The sequence below is a fragment of the Mauremys mutica genome, chromosome 2, assembly GCF_020497125.1.
Source record: "Mauremys mutica isolate MM-2020 ecotype Southern chromosome 2, ASM2049712v1, whole genome shotgun sequence".
Classification (NCBI taxonomy): Eukaryota; Metazoa; Chordata; order Testudines; family Geoemydidae; genus Mauremys; species Mauremys mutica.
The window spans coordinates 61518676-61540928 of NC_059073.1; the positions used below are offsets into that span (position 1 = coordinate 61518676).

Genomic DNA, 22253 nt, shown 5'->3' on the forward strand with positions numbered 1-22253 from the left:
TTCTCCACACTGTCTACTATGTTGGCCCTTCCAGGCCTTTTGTCCATGGTCCGATGCAGCACTGGTTTGCAGGATTTTGCTGAACATGTCCTGTCCTCCCTAATCCTCTCCTCCTCCTCAGGGGCGGGGGGGGGGGGGGGGGCTCAAGGCCACAATGGGAGCAGTTGCTGATAAAAAACAGATGTATCATTGGATCTACAGTCACACCAGAAAGGGAAAGATGAGTTTCAAAACTCCCTTCCCTCATTCCTATAAAACCCTTCAATAAAATATGTTTGACATTTCAGCTTTAGAGCATCTCTGCCCCAGCCATGGTGAGTATGGATGGCCTACCCAGGGCAAAGAGGAAGGAAAAAGGAATTTCGGTTGCATGAACCAATAATATTTTCCACAGGCAGTGGAGTTTTTACCAGATATCTCACTCTTGAGGTAACAAAGGCACAGAGATCTCAGCTGCTACCTAGGGCTGTATGCCACTAGGCTGTTTACTGCAATGGTACCAGTCGAACTTATCGCAGACTGGTATTGGAAAGTGTCCACCACAGAGGAAGAAGTAAGGCAGCCCTCCCTAGAAACCTTTGGGAGAAGATGGCAGAGTATCTTCATGGAAGTTTCATCAAGATCTCTCAGAAGGATGCAAAGGACATGCCTCTGTACACAGACAGAGTTCTTCGCCTGGCCGCCCCTGCCCAACACCACAGGGGAATGAAAAGCAGATATGAACTCTGCCTCAGTTTGCCGTACGAGAAGAGGTAGTAGTGCACGTAAAACAATGAAAAGACCTTGGGGATGGGCCAAGCGCCATCTTTAAATTTAAGCACTATCAGGGAAAAAACACATGCACCTGAGGTCTCTTGAGGCTTGTACATGCTCGGCTGGTGGGACTGGCAAGACCATGGTGGAGTCTCAAACAGGTCCTGGCATGTGGCATGGCTGAACCCCCCAGTGTCTCCCCTCTCCTCCTCACTGATCACAGTAGAGGTCTCTGTTTCGGGCTCTTCCAAGGTTTCCATGGGGTCTGGTGGGGTCTCCATCAAGTATGACAGGCAGCTCATTGTAAAAGAGGCAGGTCGGTGGCTCAGCGCCAGATCAATTGTTGGCCTCTCCGGCCCTGTGGGATGCCTGCCACATTTCCTTTGCTTCTGATCCCTGTTGTACCCCTTTACCTGCATACTCCATGCAATCCTTTAATAGATGTCCGCATTTCTATGACTGGTCCACTGCTGTGCCTGCCCAACCTCTCTTCCCCACAGGCCCAAGAGACTTAATGCCTCCTGTTTACTCCTGACAGGAGTGCATCTAGGTATGCAGTCGGCCTGGTCAGGTGCACACAAGGGAGAGATGCTAGGTGCGCTTGCCAAGCTGGGAAATTTGAAAGAGGCATTTCAAAAATATGCTGGATGTTTTAAAGCATCTGACCCTGGGCAGTGGTTTTTACAATTGTGACTAGAGTGGTCACTGTTGCAAAGAATGAAGCATTGTGGGATACCAGCTGGAGGATTGTTAAGGTGAACATAGGCCATACAGTGTCTACATTCACTGCATCACCCTTGGCAGGTAGACCACGGCTCCATGCTGTTCAGTGAGGTGGCATAATTGCGTCTCTGCAGCAGGCAGATGATGTCAGTCAGACAAATTTGAGTGTAGACACATGCATAAACAGGGCAATGCAAGGAGACTTACATCAACCTAGCTTTGTAGTGTAGATCAGTCCTAAGAGACCAAACCATCATTAATTCTGACTTTTTCAACTCATACTTTACACAACAAATTTTTTTGGATATCCAGGAAACCCACTGCAAATCAAAATGTGACCTTTTCTGTGTCCTATACGTTGCTGAGTTAGGGTAGGTGAATTTTACTAGGCAACATGGTGGTGTCCAGTCATGAAAATAATTAAATTATCAGAGGGTTCAACTGCAGTTTCTCTGATGTGTCATTTCTTTTCTATTGCTATTTCTGGTTATGATCATATAGTCAAGGCATGCAGTCAATTCCCTTTGGCTAAAAAATCCCTTCTTCCCTCACATTTGAATCTGACAGAACTGGGAGTTTGCCTGCACACTGCCATTAGGCAATGCCCAATAGCTTCATGCAGCTTATTGATATTTAATTGTGTTCAGTATGCTCCCTAATGTCTTCATTAAAGATACACAGTAGGACTGTGGATTACTCATATGTACTCTCTGCACTGAATTAAGACAGGTACATCCTGCTGACTCAGGGTCTACATTCTGAGTGGAATGATAAATTCCTAGCTTTTTCCCTCTTTCCCTCTCTATCCCTAATTTGATATATGTCAGGATGAGGGAACTCAAAGTTTGTGTAAACATGACCAAGACAGAGTTTCATTCCGCCTCCTTGGCTCCCTCGCTAAACTCATATGGCCCAGGCTCTTCCCTTATCTTAGGCCAGGTTCTGAGTGGGAATGCCCACTTCCCTTCACTCCAAACATCTTCAGTGGCAGCTCAGCTGGGTTCCTGCTGCGGGAGGGTAGAGGAAGACTGGGTAGACTTGTTCCTTCCCCTACGCCCATCTGACAGCATTTTCTAAGTCAGTTCCCTCATTCAGCAGCAGCATGACTGGAAACCCTGCTCCTGCTGCTACCATTTAACTGGCCATTGCATTACTAGAGGGCTAACAATGCCCAAGAATGCAGTGTGCTAGGGATTCCAGATCTGGAGGCACAAATTCGTATAATTGCTAGGGGTAGCTTTCACTATCACACTGGTGCTTTTCCTGCTCTGTAGATAAGCAGAAGGGTTCAGACTCTGCAGGATTGCCAGATTAGAACCTTCCACAGCCACTATGTTCACTAGAAATACTTTTGTTTAAAAAAAAAAGTGTACAAATACAAGTAGCTTGAAATGCAAAATATTGATTTGTTCAGATAGTTAGTGACTGAAAGTCCTGTTTGGGTTCAGAACAGGATTATCCTCATTACACTGAATAGAACGTAGTAAAGTATTTTATCTTGAAGTTTTGGCGTGAATGCATCATATCATCCTCTGGGAAACAGACTTTTCAGTAATTTTAAATTGATCTTACATAGCACAGAAACGAGCACATTGTTGCAGTTAGCTGATAGCAAATGAGATGTAATGAGAATAGAGACATTCTATTCTCTTGTGTTATGACAAATACATTTGACTATGGGCATCACATTACCACAACTTAGCTCCCTATTTCATTATTATACATCTTTTTGGAACCCTACCACTTGCTGATGTGAGCTTGTGACTCTGACTGCTTAAGCAGTCAAGACCTGGAAGGGAGACCACTAAAATCCAGACAGGTACTACAAGAGGCGGCACTGGTGCTGCACACAATAGCATAAGAGTGTATGTTGCTGAAGTTGCTATCATATATCCAAGAGAAAACAGAGGTTCCCACCACATGTGGTCATCCAAGGTATGTCTATGCTGTGATAAAAGACTCATAACACAGTTGCAGCAGGCCTGGGTCAGCTGACTGGGGCTTACAAGGCACAGGCTGTGCGGCTATAAAATTTCAGTGTAGACATTCAGGCTCGGGCTGGAACCTGGGCTCTGAGACCCCGTGAGTGGTGTGGGTCTCACAGCCTGGCTCTAGCTCTAGCTCGAGCCTGAATGTCTACACTGAAATTTTATAGCTGCACAGCCTGCGCCTGTATGTCAGCTGACATAGGCTTTGAAACTCAGCATCAGATTTTTTAGTTGCAGTGTAGCTGTCCCCTAAAGATCTTACAGCCCTCATCAAAGGTATGGAGTTGTCAACACTGGTGTCCTAGTCAAATTACAATTCAGGTAATTGCATTCGACCTAATTTAGCGGCAAAGATGGTGAGTGCAACATGAAAGAGCAGTGTAATACTGTCTTGGAGTCTGGTTAGATTCTGGACAGTTCTTAGAAGCTGAAGTAGCAGTTGAGACCACAAAATTTTTTCAGCAGTATTTTGCTAGGAGAGCAAGACTTTTGGATGTAAACCTCACTGCCAACATCCATGCGTTTGTCTAAGACGACTGTAATGAGATGTATGGGACTGTGTTAGGAACACATGAAGAGCTGAAGCTTCTGCAGAATGCTGGGTTACATGAGCATTACATCATGAAGGAAGCATAGAAAGTGATACCTAAGTGAGCACTGGACTGGCTGGCTGATAGTGCTGTACCCAAAAATGAAGCATTGGTGTTCTATAAACCAGTGGTTTGGGTCCTGGTAAGCTAAGAGACAACCTCTCTCCCTGAGCTAATAGAGTGCTTGATTTGAGTCTCATCAATTAAAACGTGAGAGGATTAAAAGCAAGAAATTTTTCCATGAGGGAGGGTCTTGATTCTGGAATTTACTTCACCCATTGGTCTGCCAGAGCTCAGATTTGTTAACCTGCTGAACATGTTGTTTTGCAAGCTTTTGTGAATGATGCAGGATTATGAGGGATGGGGTTGGAGGCTGCAGAATGGCAGAAGTGGAGTCTTACCCTCTTGGAAGAATGAATTCATTTTTTTTATGGGGGAGTAAATGGAGCTAAAGAATTGGATATCTGGAATTCTAAATTTTTTTGTAGGTGCTTATATTTTAAGTGATGTAATATGCTTACACTTTAGTATGGGCAAAAGATGAATAAAAAATAAATACCTTTAGCACCTTCCACTGGACATAATAATCTTCACTTTTTGCTCTAAACTGAATTATGTATTGTGAGACCACGTGTGTCAATAAACCCACTGCATTCCATCCCCTAGAGAAGACTTAATTTCAGTGCTGAATGAAATAATCCTCAAATAGCTCTTAACTACCTTAGAGATTGAGGCTTAATAGGTTAATATTTGCATAGCATTGAGATAGTTAGAGAAGAGCTGCCATAGAAAGTATTCCTAATCTATCGATATCTTTCCCCAGTACAATTTAGTAGTTTTCTGCCCTCTGATTTTCTTAGGTTTCAATCTGCCCAAGAACCCTAGTTTTCCAGGAAATGTCCATGATGGTAGGGACACATAAAATTCATTTATTTGTAAGCCAACATGATTATTTAGAGCCTGCTCTTGAACTCTTTGAAACAAGGTTGTTCAAAATAAAATACAGAAATGCATGTACAATTGTAGAAAAGTGAGGAAACATCCCAATATATTATTGTCTAGAATTCTCCTCACTCCCATTTTCTTTTACTTTAAAGTATCAAAGGCAATCATTCATCCCAACTAAACTTCAGCAAACAATAGTCTATTCCAAAATTCATCTTTCACATATGGAAACTTTATACACTGCAACTATAGCAGCTTTACCAGCCTTTACACATTAATAAAACACTAAAAAAAATTTTTAAAAAATGGAGACTAGGTTTTCAATAGCGTTCTAGGAAGAAAATGTCTAATGCAAAGTTTTACAGGCTAATAATATATAAAACAGCATCTACATGAACCTTTCACAATGTAGTTTCCAATAGCTATTAATTCATGAGCTGAGCGTCAGTCCGGGATGAGTATTCAAATAGTCATCATGATGTAAAGTATTGTTTAGAAGCAATATTACATATCCTTATAATAAATCTCTTAATGACAACTTAAAGCCTCTCCCCTAATGAACCTATCAAGAGTGGTTTGGGCTTTTCAGAACACTCCAACAATTATGGCGGATGTCAGTGCAAATACTCACTTGCATCAGGCTCACAAGACCAGTCCACTAGAGATGAATGCTGAATCAATATGTGGAATCTCAAATCTAATCTTAGACATGCAGGAGCAGTTATTGTAGAATCAGTTACATTGACTGTACCTCTATTCAGACACAAAGGATCTACTAATTAAGTGGTGAGACAGAATATATTTGAAGAGCTCTAAAACCGAAAAAACAAAAATCAGGCCCCTCTATTTTTAACTGTCAATTAGTTTTGCACAAAAACAAAACTAGAACCCCATTATGAAAGGCAATAACTTTCTCACTTGGGGATGAAATTCACTCCTGTACAGAGAGCCAAGCACAAGTCCTAAAGTGGTGCATAAGTCTTGAGCTAGCCTTATATACAAGGATGAATTTTTGACAACTTCTGAAGGCGCAGAGTGCCACAGTTCAAGGCAATTGCACATGTATGCCTGGGGGGCCTCCATAGTCCACCAAGGGCATCCACTCCAAGCTTCCAGCTCCTCAGCCATCATCTCTCTTGGATAGAAACCTGCATCTCTCCCCCACATGCTGGCACTGATTCTCCTCCATTGTCTCTAGTACTGATGCTGCCTCTCACAGTCCACTCTCTTGCTCCTGGTCTAGAGGCAGCTGAGTTTCCAAGTGTATTTTATCCTTCTCCATCTGCAGTTTCTCCAGCTCTTTCAATCTGCCCAATTCTTGTTGCAGTGGTGCCTCTTATCCCAATGGTGGTTGCCTCTGTCAGCTTCTCCCTAGCCTCCCTCCAGAGAGTTCGCTCCAAGATTTCCAGTCTCTCTTTTTGCTATTCCCCAAAAGACCGAGATTTTCTCTGTGCTGTCCCCTTTCACTGCTGTTGGCACTTATGGCAATTCACACTGTCATGGGTCCCACACAGGTTGTCAACATATATGTCAATGCAGGTGGCTACTCTCCTATATTCCACTTCCATGGACCCTCAAGGGTACCCACTCTAGGCTCCCAGCCCTTCAGCCATCACCTCTCGTGGGCAGAGACCCACACCTCTTCCCTTCCTCCCCAGGGTTTTTCCAGGCTGCACAGTTCTCTGCCTACACTGTGATAATCCGAACACGCCCTAAATAGGTCAGCATCTGCCTTTCATTCTCTCCAAAAGCTATGAACAGCTGTAACTGCCAACAGTTATGATATTATACAGCCCTTTACAAGCAAGCATTTTTATTTTTAAGGTGAAAGCATTACAGAGAAAACAAAAATAATAAAAGAACATACACACATACTGATAAGCTTACCAAAGATCACCCTTCCCCCCCTCCAACAAGGGCTCTGGTTGGTGTCAGTCCTTCAAACCCCCCATGGGTTTTGTGATTAGAAGTTCACAACAGCCTTAGATCACAACCAACAGAACCATGAGTAGTTCAGTTTTTACTTTATACAGTTTTGGCCTTTGATCTTGGCCTGATGTAACAGGTGGTCAGACGACAGAGGTAGCCTCCTCAGGGCATAGCTTAGAAGCCTGGGTTATTGCATAACTGGGTGTGAAGAATTTGCATTCACATCCTCCTAGAGTTTCCCCAGGCAAAGCATTTGATCCTGTTTGTCCCAAAAGTCATTCTTGTCTGACATTGTTCAATATGGTCCTTAGATCAATCAGGCCCACAGTAATACATAACCTTCACATTTAATACGATGGACTCAAAAGATACTTAAACTTAATTCAGTATGCTTTTTTCAAGGATATTGCAGGAAATTGCCATATCTGTCAATCTGAGTGCTCTCAAATTTACAGAGTAAAGGCTTCAAACAACCTTACGAGGTGCTCAGCACCACACAGGGCTAGGCCTCTAACTTTTGTTTTTAATATTGTCATTTGGGATGGAGGGACAGAGAGCTGTGTGGTGCTTAGTTGAAGTTGTCTCTTACTAGGTTTTAAACCTTTTTGCAGAAGCCTTAGTACCTGAATGGCAAGGATACTTAATAAGAACCATAGCACAGAGATCGGTATATGTAAGTAAGGTATGCAAATGTAGCCATACACAAAGATTCAGTTACATTTGAGGCCACCTAGCAGAATAGGAGCTAAGATTAGCCCTTATACATATAATATACCATTCATAAAAGTTTTGATGCAATTAGTGTTCATTTCACACATATGCATGCACCTGCATCATTTCTTACACAGTTTTATTTTAGAGATGGGTGGATTGGCATAATTTCTGAGCTATTCCCCATCTCATCCCATCCTCAAGAATATATAAAAAAGGCACAAGAAGAAATATATGATGTACTAAAACAAGCTGTGTCATACACAGAAAAGAATCTCTTAAGATTTGTCAGTGATTATATTTCCTTTTTCAATACACAAGATACTTGATTCATTATTGCAATAAAGTGAGCCTGGCCTGTATATTTATACAATATTTTCTTTCCTCAATACAATTATACATCAGTTCTGACAAGCCTTTTATATTTATTTCCTAGTTAAGCAAGAAAAAACAAGCTATTATGACTCTCTAATGCATTTTGCAGTGGGAGGGGGATGGTTATGTTGATGTTCAAGAACACTACCATAAATCAGAAATGTAATTATTTATGCAGATGGGGGATGCGTAATACCTTATAAAGAATGGCATCCAGGCAAAATGTAACTACTACTCTGTGAAAATATTATCTTATTAAACCTTTTCCCCTGTGCCATTACAAGCAGTGACAGGTTCCCCTGTGCCACTGCAAGGAGAGGACAGCCACAAATTGTCCTGAGCCTTCTGGTTTCCTTCCCTCTAGGACCAAATTCTACTCCAATCTCACTTTCTTCTCCTTCCTCTCCCCAGTCAGCTGTTCTACAAAGAGCTGTTGGTGAAGAGCTAGAGGGGGAAGCTCATCTGGGACCCGCAGTTCACAGGTACTCTCCCTTTATATCTGCCATGCAAGAGGGGAAATCAGAGGGAGTTCCAATCTTCCGCCTTTCACAGCCTGTGTATGAAGACAATAAGGCAGTAAGAGTGCAGACTGGGAGAGAAGGGAAGGGAAAAGGAGAAATAAAACTCTGGGAGAATTTGACAAGGAGTGAAGACAGAATTGGAGAGAAAGAGGCCAATAAGGCCTGGTCTACACTACGGGGGGAGGGGGGGGCGGTGTCGAACTAAGGTACGCGACTTCAGCTACGCGAATAGCGTAGCTGAAATCGAACTACCTTAGTTCGAATTTCCTACCTGTCCAGACGCTGCGGGATCGAACTCCGCGGCTCCCCCGTCGACTCCGCCACCGCCGTTCGCGGTGGTGGAGTTCCGGAGTCGACGGGAGCACGTTCGGAGTTCGAACTCTCTGCGTCGACCCGGCGGGTAAGTATGGACCTACCCTAAGACAAGTGGAAAAAAGAGCAAGTTTGTGTGTAGACAGAGCCTTTCACTGATTTAATTTTGAGTGGGAAAAGGAAGAAAAAGGAAAAGTTGAGAGTCTATGCAGGCAATTTATGCTTACTGGAGCCCTGGTCTTGAATTTTCTCCTGTGGTGAATAATTTTGGCAGCAGCTCAGGTGTACAGTTGCCAACTTTGGTTGGATGAATTCCTGGAGGTTCCCTCACATGACATTATCTCTGATTAAAGCTTAATCTTTAATTCCTGGAGACTCCAGGAGAATCCTGGAGGGTTAGCAACCCTATTCACTGAAACTCCCCTATACTCCAGTGAAGCTGAGCTGGCTTAACATGTGCAGACACAAACTTCTATAAAACAGTGACTGGGCAAGCCACATGTATGTATGCATATACAGTCCGATGAAACAGATGTGGGAGAAGAGTTTCTGGGTTCTCCTTTGAATTGGTGTTGTATTTTCCCTAGTGCAATAAGGATTAAAAAACTTAGAGTGACTACTAATTCTACCTCATTTATGCATAAACTGTGTGAGTGAGCGTGAGACTTTGCTCCATTCTCACCTCCTTTTGTTAGCCAGCAAATTTCTCTCAACTTACCAAAGTGCATTAATTGTCCTCTCTTCTACTCCCTTAACTCATCCCAAAATTTGGGTCTATTTTAGCATGGGGAAGTGCATCTACAAAGTAGCCCCAGCAAACTGGACTTTCTGTTGTCTGACTTGTGTGCTAAGGTTTGAGCCTTGGCCACATTGCTGGAGTTTTATACCTTAGGCAACAGCTATATTTTGCAACATTTAAAAAACTTTTGATGTTTTGTATTATTCTGCCTTCGAGTACTCACATCTCTCTCACTGGCACAGAAGCCAGCATATGTTTTCCCATTCCTTTCTAGAGATTCACAGAATCATAGATGTTATAGAAAAGATCTACTAGACCATTCTGTTTTATCTAGTTGCCAACGCAGTAACTGCTCTCTCCTAAACTTTTCATATTGTTTGGTTCATCCTGATTTTGAAAGCTATAAAGGTTTCCAGCACTGTGTTTGGGAAATCCTGCCCACTTTTTCCACTGTGATCCCATGTTTCAGTTACTATGGCATGTGCATGTATGAGACTCTAAAAAATAAATAAACAAATCTATGCTAGTTTCTAGTCCTCTGCTAGCTTCCATGGAATCTTCATAGGAGGCTGCTGGTGTGTGTCCCCAGCCCAGGAAGGACTGACACCACACCCAGAGGCTGGAACACCCTGTTACACAAGCACTAAGGAGCATGACACATCCACATATAGGGAGTCTGGCATCCAGTCAGTGTGGATGAGCAAATCTGGTTCATGAAAGGACAGGAAATGTGAGCTAGCTCATGACATCAGGGCTCAAAAGCCCATTGGGCATTGTGACATGCAGATAAAAAACTGCTGCTCTAATAACATGCCAGTTGCTAAAATGTAAACTATTGTGCTCCCAGAGACTTTGATGAGAACACAGCCTTCCTTCTGAATACACATCATTGCTAGGACATGCAGGGAGAACCAAATTCTGCTCATTAATGATTGACATCCACCCTTTATAGAAGGCTGTAGAGCCTTCATCTGAGGATCTGAACACATTTTACAAACATTAATGATTATGCCCCACAACAGCATAATATGGATACTAAACCTTAGTGCCATTAAGTGACTTGCGGAAGGTCACACAACAAGCCTGACATATCTAGGAAAACAATACATTATTGTGCAGTTATGCTGAACTCCAATCATGAACTTTAGCCATTTGACCAGTCCTCCTTTCTTAGGACAGGAATACAAGAGAAGATTTCAGATGTAAGATTAGGACAGTTCTGCTGTCATTTTGTTCTAAATGGAGTTGTATGTGAAGTTCAGCTTGCCATTCCCAAACATTTTCAAGCAAGAAATGAATTAAAAGAAAAACTGGAGGTATTTTTAGAGAGAGAGCGCGAGAGAGCGCGTGCGCGCTTTCCAATTCATTTTATGATCAATAAGAAGTCTACTGGTTAGGTAACGTCAGCTTCAAAATTGCTTGCTATTTAGCTACAGGCATAAAAAGTCCTTTGAGGGGTCTGAGTTCAATGAAATTATAGATTTGAGACTAGGTGTTAATAATTCCCCCTACTGCATGTTCAAAGGCATAGAGCCTCTCAGGCAGACGCTGCCGTTTGCTAGCTTCATTGAATGAGTGCTAAAAACATCCTGATCTACTCTTAAACAGAGAAACAACTTGTCATGACTTGCACTGTCAGTGTCTGAAAACATGCGACCTTTGCCACAAGTGAATGGCACCTGATCGCCCAAAGGTACGTTAAATGAGTTTAACGCAGAGCTAGTCTGACACCAACATTAATTCAGGTCTTGCGGATTTGGTAGAATCGTGATTTTTTTTGGTAGCTCAGAGCAGGTCAAACACCCCATTTTACAGAAGCAACTTCGAGTTCACACATCTAAAGGAAATATTTTTGCTATTTAAATAATGAGTAAGTTTTTAATACTTTTTCCTCTTATTAGTCCTGTAATGCTAATACAGCTAGACAGGGGCAGCTCTAGCTTTTTTGTTGCCCCAAGCACAGCAGTCAGGCTGCCTTCAGCGGCTTGCCTGCGGGAGGTCCGCCGATACCCTGCCTTCAGTGTACCTGCCGCCGAATTGCCACCGAATCCGTGGGACCGATGGACCTCCTACAGGCAAGCTGCCGAAGGCTGCCTGACTGCCGCCCTCCCAGGGACTGGCAGGGCGCCCCGCCGTGGCTTGCCGCCCCAGGCCCACGCTTGGATCGCTGGTGCCTGGAGCCGCCGCTGCAGCTAGAAGACAACAAGCTGGATTTTAGTCCATCTTGTGTATCAACTAAACTGTTTGACGTTCCAGTCTGATACACCTAAACAAAGCCACCTCTTTATCCCTTCCCTCTCCCACTGGGAATTCACTTCTTCCCACTCTGAGACATATTCCCTGCACCCCTCCTCAAGCCAACAGCTAGCTCTCTGCTGCTCTCCCATTATAACAGTCTGCCAAGTCTTTAGCTCTGCACCACCTCCCCTTGATGCTGTCTGACCTGAATGGATTGAGATACAGCCTGTATACTGGGAAAGAGGTTTCCCTCCAGGTGTTAGGCAGGTCATTTCTGGACTTTTTCATCCCAAGAGTTAGCCCATCTCTCTTTCTCCCTCCCACACCACCTCCTAGCAGCCATGGAAAGCCTGAATACTTGCCAGTTCTTAAAGCGTCAAACACTTATCTTGTTTCCTACAGATTAAAAATTCGTGCAAATGATCAAGCCAAGTACACTGAGTATGAGGGCCTTCTGCCAACATCAATTCAGTGCAGGTCAGAAAAACATAACCCCTCAAGAATATCAGGTACAGTCTCAACATAAGGTTCTACAAACACCCACCTTCCTTGCTTTGATATGGTTTGTGGTCACTAATTGAAATGTTAATAAGTCAATCCAAAATGTGGCCCAAATACAATATCTGCTTTCTAATAGTTTCCCCCAATCATGCCTTTTTTTGGTTCTAGGCACATTAGCAATAGTTATCTGTAGTTCTGTATTTTCACTAACAGGTGGTGCTCACAGTTTCTTCCTATGTTTCTGTTTAGTTCAGGAAACACATTATGGGGAGGGTCTATTTAAATAGAAGCTACTGTTAGGGTTGCCAGGTGTCTGGTTTTCAACCGGAACACAGAACAAAAAGGGACATGGGCAACTCTTGTCAGTACCGCCGATCAGGCCATTAAAAGTTCAGTTGGTGATGCAGCGAGGCTGGCAGGCTCCCTATCGGCTCCCGGGTAGGGACCAGCATGACCCGCTGGCTCCTAGGTAGAGGGGCAGCCAGGGGCGCTTGGCACGCTGTCCCCACCCACAGGCACCACCCCAAGTGCCAGCTCCGCAGCTCCCATTGGCCGGGAACCACGGCCAATAGGAGCTGTGGGGGCGGTGCCTATGGGCAGGAACAGTGCACCGAGTCCCCCCAGCTGCCCCTCTGCCTACGAGCCAGAGGGACATATCGCTGTTTCCTGGGAGCTGCCTGAGATCAGAACCTCTGGGAGCTCTCACCTCAAACCCCTTATGCACCCCAACTCCCTGTCCTAGCCCTGAGCCTCCTCCTGCACTCCAAACCCCTTGACCCCAGCCTCACCCCAGAGCCTGCACCCCCAGCTAAAGCCCTCAGCCCTTCCCGTACCCCCCCGGCCCCAGCCAGGTGAAAATGAGCGAGTGAATGAGGGTGGGGGAGAACGAGCAACAGAGGGAGGGGGGATGGAATGAGTGGGCTGTGGGGCCTCGGCAAAGGGACAGAGCAGAGGCCTTGAGGTTTGGCTTTCTGCAGTTAGAAACTTGGCAACCCTAGGTACTGTTAATATTAACAAAATGTTTGTGAAAGAATCTAAAGAAGCCTGTGAAGGATGCTTTCATTCCAGTAACAACTGAAGTGTCATCACATCTTTATTTGCTTTCAATTAACTGCACGGTTGAACTTACTCATGGTTCTGGCTGTTTATAAATATAGAGCTAATAGTTATCAAGTCTTGCTTTGTTAATCAACAGTTACATTTTATTGCTGTAATAATCTTACTTTACAATTGTACAACCTCTTTCATTCCAAAGAGTACTGTGCAAGCTACAGGCCTGGTGATATGAGGTGCTAAGCATGCCTTTTCTGGGAGTTATGGGTGCTCTGTAGCTTGAAAGACCAGGCCTTGTATATAAACAGTACCCCAGTCATCCCAAGGGTTGATGGAGGCAGTCTGTTATCTATCCAAGGTTTTTATATAACCCCCATTATCATAGGGTCTGAGGTGCTTCCTAATTGTTAGTATAGTCATCCACACAATACCCTTGTGAGGTAGCAGAATACTATTACCTCTAGGCACAGAGAGCCTAAGTGCCCAAGATGACACAGGAAGCCTGTGGTGAAAGGAATTGAACCCTGCTCTCTCAAGTCATATGCTTGTGCCCTAACCACTGGACCATCCTTCCTCTCAGTAATATACCACAGAGTACTAACTAAGGGGCACATGGGGTGAGTGTGTCACTAACTTGGTATTACAGATCATCTCTCTTAATACAAGTATCAGAGGGGTACCCGTGTTTGCTGCTTTTACAAATCCAGACTAAGAGTCCTGTGGCACCATGCAGACTAACAGACGTATTGGAGCATGAGCTTTCATGGGTGCATCCGACGAAGTGGGCATTCACCCACGAAAGCTCATGCTCCAATACATCTGTTAGTCTATAAGGTGTCACGGGACTCTTTGCTTCTCTTAATACACACATTTCAACAATGGATAGACCTGCAAATCTAGCTGTAACTCCTATCCTCTTAACTGTCAAATGAAAAAGTAAGAGCATAATGTGGTTAATTTTTCGCCAGAAGGAATGTTTTCCTCACTTCCAACATTTTTTCAGGTGAGGAATGTACTTTAAACTGAATACAAAGGGATTGTATATCTGACATCCAAAACTCAGACCTCCCAAACTGTCTAATATCTCATCTTGATGCAGAAAACAGTCCATTTCCCTCTTAGGGAACAAAAGACTGCCAACCTGGTGTGACAAGGAGCAGAGCAATGTTGTTCCAGATGCTGAATTCTAAGGGAGATACATATATGACAACATTTCTTTATTCACTCTTTTCAGCCCCAATTCGGTAAAACATTTAATTATTGAAGTCAATATGACACAAACACATACTTAAAGTAGGGCATGTCTTTAAGGGCTTTCCCAAATGCAAATGGATTTAAGTGATTTACTGAACCAGGACCATACACCACTTTTCCCAACCACCTAACAACATCCCCCAAGTAGAGGTGTTAGTACTGGTTGAGCTAACCTTTATAACGAAAACATTACTTATCATAACAGGGTAAACTATCTCCTGAACACCCGCTTGTGACCAGAGGCCATTCTGCAGCACCCTGCTTCCCCTCTCTTTAGGCCCCTTAAGAACTGCACACCCTCAGTCCAAAGGTAATTTAAACACTCCCCTTCTAGGGTACAATTTATTCAGTACACACTAGCCCTCCACACCCCAACCTCAGTTCAGTTTCTCTCACTCCCTTAGAGAGCTCCCAGCCCTCCTTCCCAGAGCTGGGTCCCAATTCAGTTACCACTCCAAGGCTCTACCTGGCTGGAGCTCACTCTTCTGACTCTAAGGCTTTGGCTACACTTGCACTTCAAAGCGCTGCCGCGGCAGCGCTTTGAAGCGCTAAGTGTAGTCAAAGCGCCAGCGCTGGGAGACAGCTCTCCCAGCGCTGTCCGTACTCCACCTCCCTGTGGGGAATAACGTACAGCGCTGGGAGCCGCGCTGGGGCTTTGCCCGCACTGGCGCTTTGCAGCGCCGCAATTTGCAGCGCTGGAGAGGGTGTGTTTTCACACCCTGCTGCAGCGCTGCAAATTTGCAAGTGTAGCCAAGGCCTGAGTTCCAAACTCTCCTGGTGTTAAGGCATGAGGAAGATCCTATCAGGCTACTCCCAGTCCTCCTACCTGGGGCAACTCCCCATGTCTCTATAGACTTCACCACACCCACACCTTCACCTTCACCTTCCCCTTTCCCTCCTAAAGTTTCCTGCTGTTCTTATAGGGCTCACCTGTTCTCCATTACATGACATTTATTTCCCCCACCTGGGGAGGTGAGTTAAACTTGTCAGAGGTGAACTGCAGCCCATTTTCCTTAGGGAACCAGCAACCCTCTGACACATTTTGAACTTTACTGTATCTGAACAATTATGTGTGTAGGCTGCGGTTTTTGTTTTGGGCTTGACTGTTTTTTCATTCTGGTTTTAATACAGAAACTGGGAAAGATATTTCATTTTCAGGATTTTTTTTCCTATGCCCTGAATGTATTGTTCTAATCCTAATGATGTTATAGGGTTTCTTCCTTACAATACTTTTTTTTTTTTGGGGGGGGGGGGGCAAAAATTAAAAAGGACACCTTTGGATCAAGTTTCTGGTGGTAGAAACGTGGCTGGAAAAAACAAACAAAAACAAAAAACTGCATTCTTCTTACACACTGATTTAAATGGTAATATGGAAGAGGCTTCAGGGAAAATGGACACAGGCAATCCTCTTGCAAAATCCATTTCTTCAAGCATTCTCTAAAACCTATTTTAAAAGTGTTTATATCTGACCACATCTATTTTTAATTCTGATGCCACTTCATAGCAGCAATTCCCTACCAAGGCACAATAATGCAGCTGACGCTGGCTGAGCAGGGAGTGACTTAGCTAATATGATAGCTACAACAAAAATACAGGAAAAGATTCATAAATAGTTCCAGGAGACTCACATTTAGAATCCTTCATCTTGAAATCATGACGTAACTATCATTAGAGCTAAATGTCAAGCACCAGATTTTCAAAAAAGTCCGAGTATAACATAACATGCAAAAATTTGCATACTTGGATGCATAAATTACATGCACAATTACAGTGAGTTTACATGCACATCTAACTAGGAGCAATTATTATTACGTACACAATTTCTGTGCACTGATGCAAACATATTTCTGAAAAATATGGTTTCAAGTGTTAAATTCTGCTTATAGTAGTTAATTGATATTGGTTGTTGGAACATCAGTGGTTAATGTATCAGAAAATCTAACTTGGAGATGAAAGTATTAATAAATTATATACATTAGAGACATAATATTTAAGACTCAGGTAAAAAACTGTCTCTTCCCCTTTGTTGACACACTCCACTTGTTTCAACTATAGCTTAAATGATAACTCTTCATTTCATAATAAACTTTCTGAGGACATTCCTGATGTCCTGCATGAATATGGATTACATTTGTGCTTACCTCATACTGAGCATATGAGATAGTTTCTTTATGAGTTACCATGACCTTAAATCTGTGGGAAAACAAGCACTTTCTTGAAATGTTTCCCACCACTAATAAATTATAGTTAATGATGGGTGAATCTTAAAAGATTCAGGTCAGATAAGCACTGTAAACTTCAGATGTTTATCCAAAAATGCTCTAAAATGTAAACTTTTTGGATCTGCAGAAATGGGCTAGAAGCCATCCAATAAGACACTTTCAAGATATTTTATGGTATTTTTTGCTTCTGGTCAGGTTGGAAACATGAAAACTATCATTCATGTTATTTTGTAACTTCTGCTTCTGGGCAGAACTAAGAAGTATAGAAGTTCACAAAAAAAAAGTTAAGAGTTTTCAGATTTCGAAAAGAACTTGGTTTAAGTTTGTCTCAAGTTTTGAGAAGATTTGAGACAGCTTGTTCTTTGATCCAAACTGGCCATCCATCTCTTATTACACATTGATGCAAAAAGCAGAACCTGAAATTTTGGATTCATATCTTTACATTCTTTAAATCTCAGGTCTATCTCTACTAATTATTGATCGATAAGGTTTCACCTGCCTTTGTCTTTCGGGTATTATAAAGTGCTTTCATCCAGGGGCGGCTCTAGGAATTTTGCCGCCCCAAGCACGGCAGGCAGGCTGCCTTCTGCGGCTTACCTGCGGACGGTCCGCTAGTCCCATGGCTTCGGCGGACCGCCTACAGGCGTGCCTGCGGGAGGTCCTCCAAAGCCTCGGGACCAGCGGACCCTCTGCAGGCATGCCTGCGGGAGGTCCGCCGAAGCCGCGAGACCAGCGGACCCTCCGCAGGCAAACCGCGGAGGCAGCCTGCCTGCCGCCCTCGCGGCGCCAGCAGAGCGCCCCCTGTGGCTTGCCACCCCAAGCATGCGCTTGGCATGCTGGGGCCTGGAGCCGCCCCTGCTTTCATCACTGTGATCAACAATGAGTAGTTTTCGTTATTGCCCAAATAATAAGTAAAAGCAATTTAGGTAAATCTATACGGACGAGAATGCTCAAACCCCTTCTTGAATAACAGTTCTGCTTTAAGAAAGGACAAGATGCTGTGTTTGTTATTTGGCAAGGTGACAGAGAAGTGGTTAGAGTACAAAAAGGATAGCTCACACCAGTGCTGAGAAAATATGGAGAGGGTTTAATAACTATGGTGAATGAACTACCGTAGATCTAAAATAGTGATCTGAACATATTTTGCAGTGACAAGGCCCTCTGAATTGGAAGTCGGACTGCATCCAGAGTCAGCCCTCAGTCCATTGCTGTTTATCATATTGATGGACTACGTCAGCAGGAACTACCCAATGAGAAAAGGTGAGAAGCTGTTATATGCAGCTGACAGAGCGTCCCCAAAAGAAGACCTGGAGGAAATAGTAAACCAGTAGTGTGGTGAACTAAGCAGGCATGGGATGAAAATGAACATGACTAATATTGAGATCATGTGGGTCAGTAGAGGTGTGACAAGGAAACTACATACAGAGATTAACGGAGTATGACTAAACCAGACTGGCCAGTTCAAATGCCTTGGTGGCTGGGTTATGAGAGATGGCAAACTTGAAAGTGAGATACAGCCCAAACTGGGGAGTGTTAGAAGAGTGTGGAATAACATCTCAGGAGCTGTGTATGACAAGCATATCCCACTGAGACTGAAAGGCCAGGGCAAGTTCAATGCCTGCAGGTGTTTAAAGTGAGATGTCTTAGCGCAATAAAGAGAGTCACGCAAAGGGAGAGATTGTGAAATGAGAGCATTATGACAGAAGTCAAAATTAGCAATGGGGCTGACAAAATGCAGGAAGTACAATTTTGCTGGTTTGGACACAGAGGATGAAGGAAGAGGACCTAGGGAAAGTAGCATGACAGAAAAGGATGGTTGGAAACTGAAACTGAGGAAATCTGAGGAAGTGATGGATTGCATCAAAGAAAATGGTAAGCAGGTCAACCTTTGTGCTACTTTGGACAGGTGAAGATGGCAGATGCTTGCATGATGACCCAACCCCAGGTGATGGGGGAGGGATGGGGAGGAGCAGGAGATGTAGTATATGGGAGAGACCATTTAAATAAAACACACACACACACGCAGAGAAAGTCAAAAACTAAAGCCTCTCCAGTTGTTGTGGAGCAGCCCTTATGATATTCTATTATGGAAGCCATCTCTCTATTTAAAAATAATGATGTATTCATAGCAAGATGATGATGAAATACTTTTCACTCTAATGGTAACTAAGGACAATGTCAAACAGCAGCTACTAAAGCTAGATATTTTATCAGCAGGGCTGAATAACTTGCATCCAAGAGTTTTAAAAGAACTGATCAAGGAGCTCTCTGAACTACTAATGTTGATTTTCAGTAAGTCTTGGAACACTAGGGAAGTTTCAGAGGACTGGAAGAAAGCTAATGTTGTGCTTATATTTAAAGAGGGCAAATTGAGGTAATTATAGACCCTATGAAAATAATGGAATGGCTGATACCGGACTTGGTTAAATAAAGAATTAAAGGAGGGTAATGAAATTAATGCCATTCAGCATGGAAGACAGATCTTGTCATACTAACATGATTTTTGTTTTTATGAGATTACAGATTTTGTTGTTAAGGCAATAGTGTTGATGTAATAATTTCTGTAAGGCATTTGACATAGTGACACATGACATTTTGATTAAGAAACCAGAATGATACAAAATCAACATGTCACACATTAAATTAATTAAAAACTGGCAAACTGATAGGTCTCAAAACATAACAGTAAACAAGGAATCATTGAATGGGTGTCTTTTTAGTGGGTTTCCACAGGGACTAGTTTCTTGGCCCTATGCTATTTACCATTTTTATCAGTAACCTGAGTGAAAACAAAAATCATTACTGATAAAGTTTGTAGATGACAGAAAGATTAGGGGAGTAGTAAATAATGAAGAGGACAGGTCACTGATACAAGTCAATCTGGATCATTTGATACGTTGGGTGTAAGCAAACAACGTGTTTCAATGGGACCAACTGTAAAATCATACATCTAGGAATAAAGAATGTTGACCACACTTATGGGATGGGGGACTCTATCCTAAGGAGCAGAGACTCTGAAAAGGACTAGTAGATCATAGTGGGTAATCAGCTGAACTTGAGCTCCCAGTGTGATGCTGTGCCCAAAAGGGCTATTTTGATCCTTGGATGCAGAAACGAAGGAACCTTGAGTAGGAGTACAGAGGTTATATTTCCTCTATTTATCACTGGTGTGACCCATACTAGAATACTGTGTCCAAAATTCCAGAAGGATATTGATAAATTGGAGAAGGTTAAGGGAACGGCCACAAGAGTGATTAAAGGATTGGGAAACTTGCCTTATAGGGATAGACACAAGGGGTATATCTACACAGCCTGCGGCAGCAAGCCTCCCAGCTCAATCTGTTGAATTTAACAAAGAAAAGATTAAGGGTGACTTGATCAGAGTTTGTAAGTACCTACATGTGGAAAAGAACTTTGATAATAGATGGGTCTTCAGTTTAGAAGACAATTGTATAACACGATCCAATGGCTGGAAGGTGAAGCTAGACAAGGTTGGACTAGAAATAAGGTGCAACATTTTAACTGTGAGGGTAGTTAGCCATTGGAATAATTTACCAAAGGTTTTGGTGGGCTCTCCATCACTGGAAATTTTAAAGTCAAGACTGTTTTTCTAAGAGATATGTTCTAGTTCAAACAGGAATTAATTCAGGGACAGACTAGATTATCAGTGAAGTCCCTTTTGGCCTCATTATATATGAATCTATAGATATATATTTTAAGCACTGCTACTGAAAAAGAAAAATTAAAGAAAAAAACCCATAAAATCTGTCCCATCAATTTTAATGGACCAGCCAACAAGTAATTCCATTATGCAAGACATAGCTATTGTGAGGGTGGCAGGGAATCAACCAAGTGCATGATCTGATTGACTGAATAGTCTTATGTTCTTTATAATTATCATGAAATGCTGTCTAAGGAACCAGCAATCAAATTTACTGGAAAAAAAACGTGGTTACTTAACGTTTAAAATATAAATGGGCTCCAAACCAGATCTCCATTCAAAACCCTCTGAACTTTGGGAGGTTCAAGAAACAGATCTGAAAGTTGAGCTTGAGCCTATTGTTGTAATAAACAGTGGTGAGACAGAAAAACTAAAGATAGGGTTAGTGAATAAACGCACTCACTAGCTTTATCCCTCTGCAAATATTGGACTTAAATATAACTGAGGTCTCATGTAAAGTACATTTGATTCCTCCTAACTGCCTTTCATTACTAGCGATGTCTCAATTTTAGACATACATTTATTTCTAACCCTCATAAACTTGCTATTATCTCACATATATTTGAATTATTATTTCTGGTGAAATAATCTGCATGTATATAAGGTGACAGGAAATGTTATTGATGCTGAAGAAATGAATCTCAGACCATGTTAAGCTTGTTGCATTATATCTTGTGATTTCCATTGTATGACACAGTCTCAAAATGTGTTCTGCATTTTGACTTTGGGAGGTTGAGAAGTAAGATTTGATTGTCTTTCCCTAGTTCCTTAAAGCACATTTTCCCACATCACAAAACCACCAGGCAATTTGCTGTACTAGGCAAAATCTGCCTCCCAGTTATCCAGGACTTGAAATAGACAATATTGCAAATCTTGTCTGAGTTGCATTGGCAGAGCTATATGAGACAGCTCACATAGCACTTGCCTGCACTATGGCCAGCTGAATGCAGTGATATTAGCTTCTTACTTTCATGATTACTGACTTCACAGAAACTAGAAAAAACAAACCATTACTTTTGTTTGGTATACATCTTTTCTTTCAGAAAAAAATCCCTTTTATCTTGCCATGACTATCCTTGGCCTTCAAAAAATGAAATATGTCTTTTTCATAAGGACTAGAGAGGCACACATTTTGGTCACATGTTATTTTTGAACAAAAGAAATAATTTTGTGATGTCTTGTAAATAATGTTAATAGTAGCAAAATATGGATTGCTCAGTTATCTTGTGTAATCATTTACAGATTCACTATAGCATTAAGGGTCCTTGAGAATTAATCTTTAAACCTTTAAAGTTTGACAGGATGGAACCTACAGATGATTTACTACAGTTTAATTATTGACCTAACTGAATACCTAGGCTGTGCTGCAAATGCTTGTGGCATGGATGGTTTAATTAATTACTGGTTAAGTGTTTAATTTCTGTACCTTTGAAGATTTTCTGCTGCTAATGTGACTTAGTTAATTTTCATAGCATTAATAGAAGTCTTTATGCCTTGTCCAGTGCGTTTATTACATTCAAGACCTGAAAAGAGGGAAAAATTAGTTAATATTGCAAGCTGCTGTGTATTATACATTTTAGTATCAGAGGGGTAGCCGTGTTAGTCTGGATCTGTAAAAGCAGCAAAGAGTCCTGTGGCACCTTATAGACTAACAGACGTTTTGGAACATGAGCTTTTG

At 42.5% G+C, this 22253-nt stretch overlaps 1 protein-coding gene across 1 annotated transcript in view; it reads right to left on the reverse strand.

Annotated features, from left to right (window-relative positions):
- Positions 1-22253, reverse strand: part of LOC123363732 (extracellular sulfatase Sulf-1) — a 286538-nt gene that overhangs the window by 115820 nt on the left and 148465 nt on the right. The window contains exon 7 of the mRNA XM_045005041.1: positions 22002-22098. The gene's annotated coding sequence lies outside the window, so the exon portion shown is untranslated. The remainder of the gene's footprint in view (positions 1-22001; positions 22099-22253) is intronic.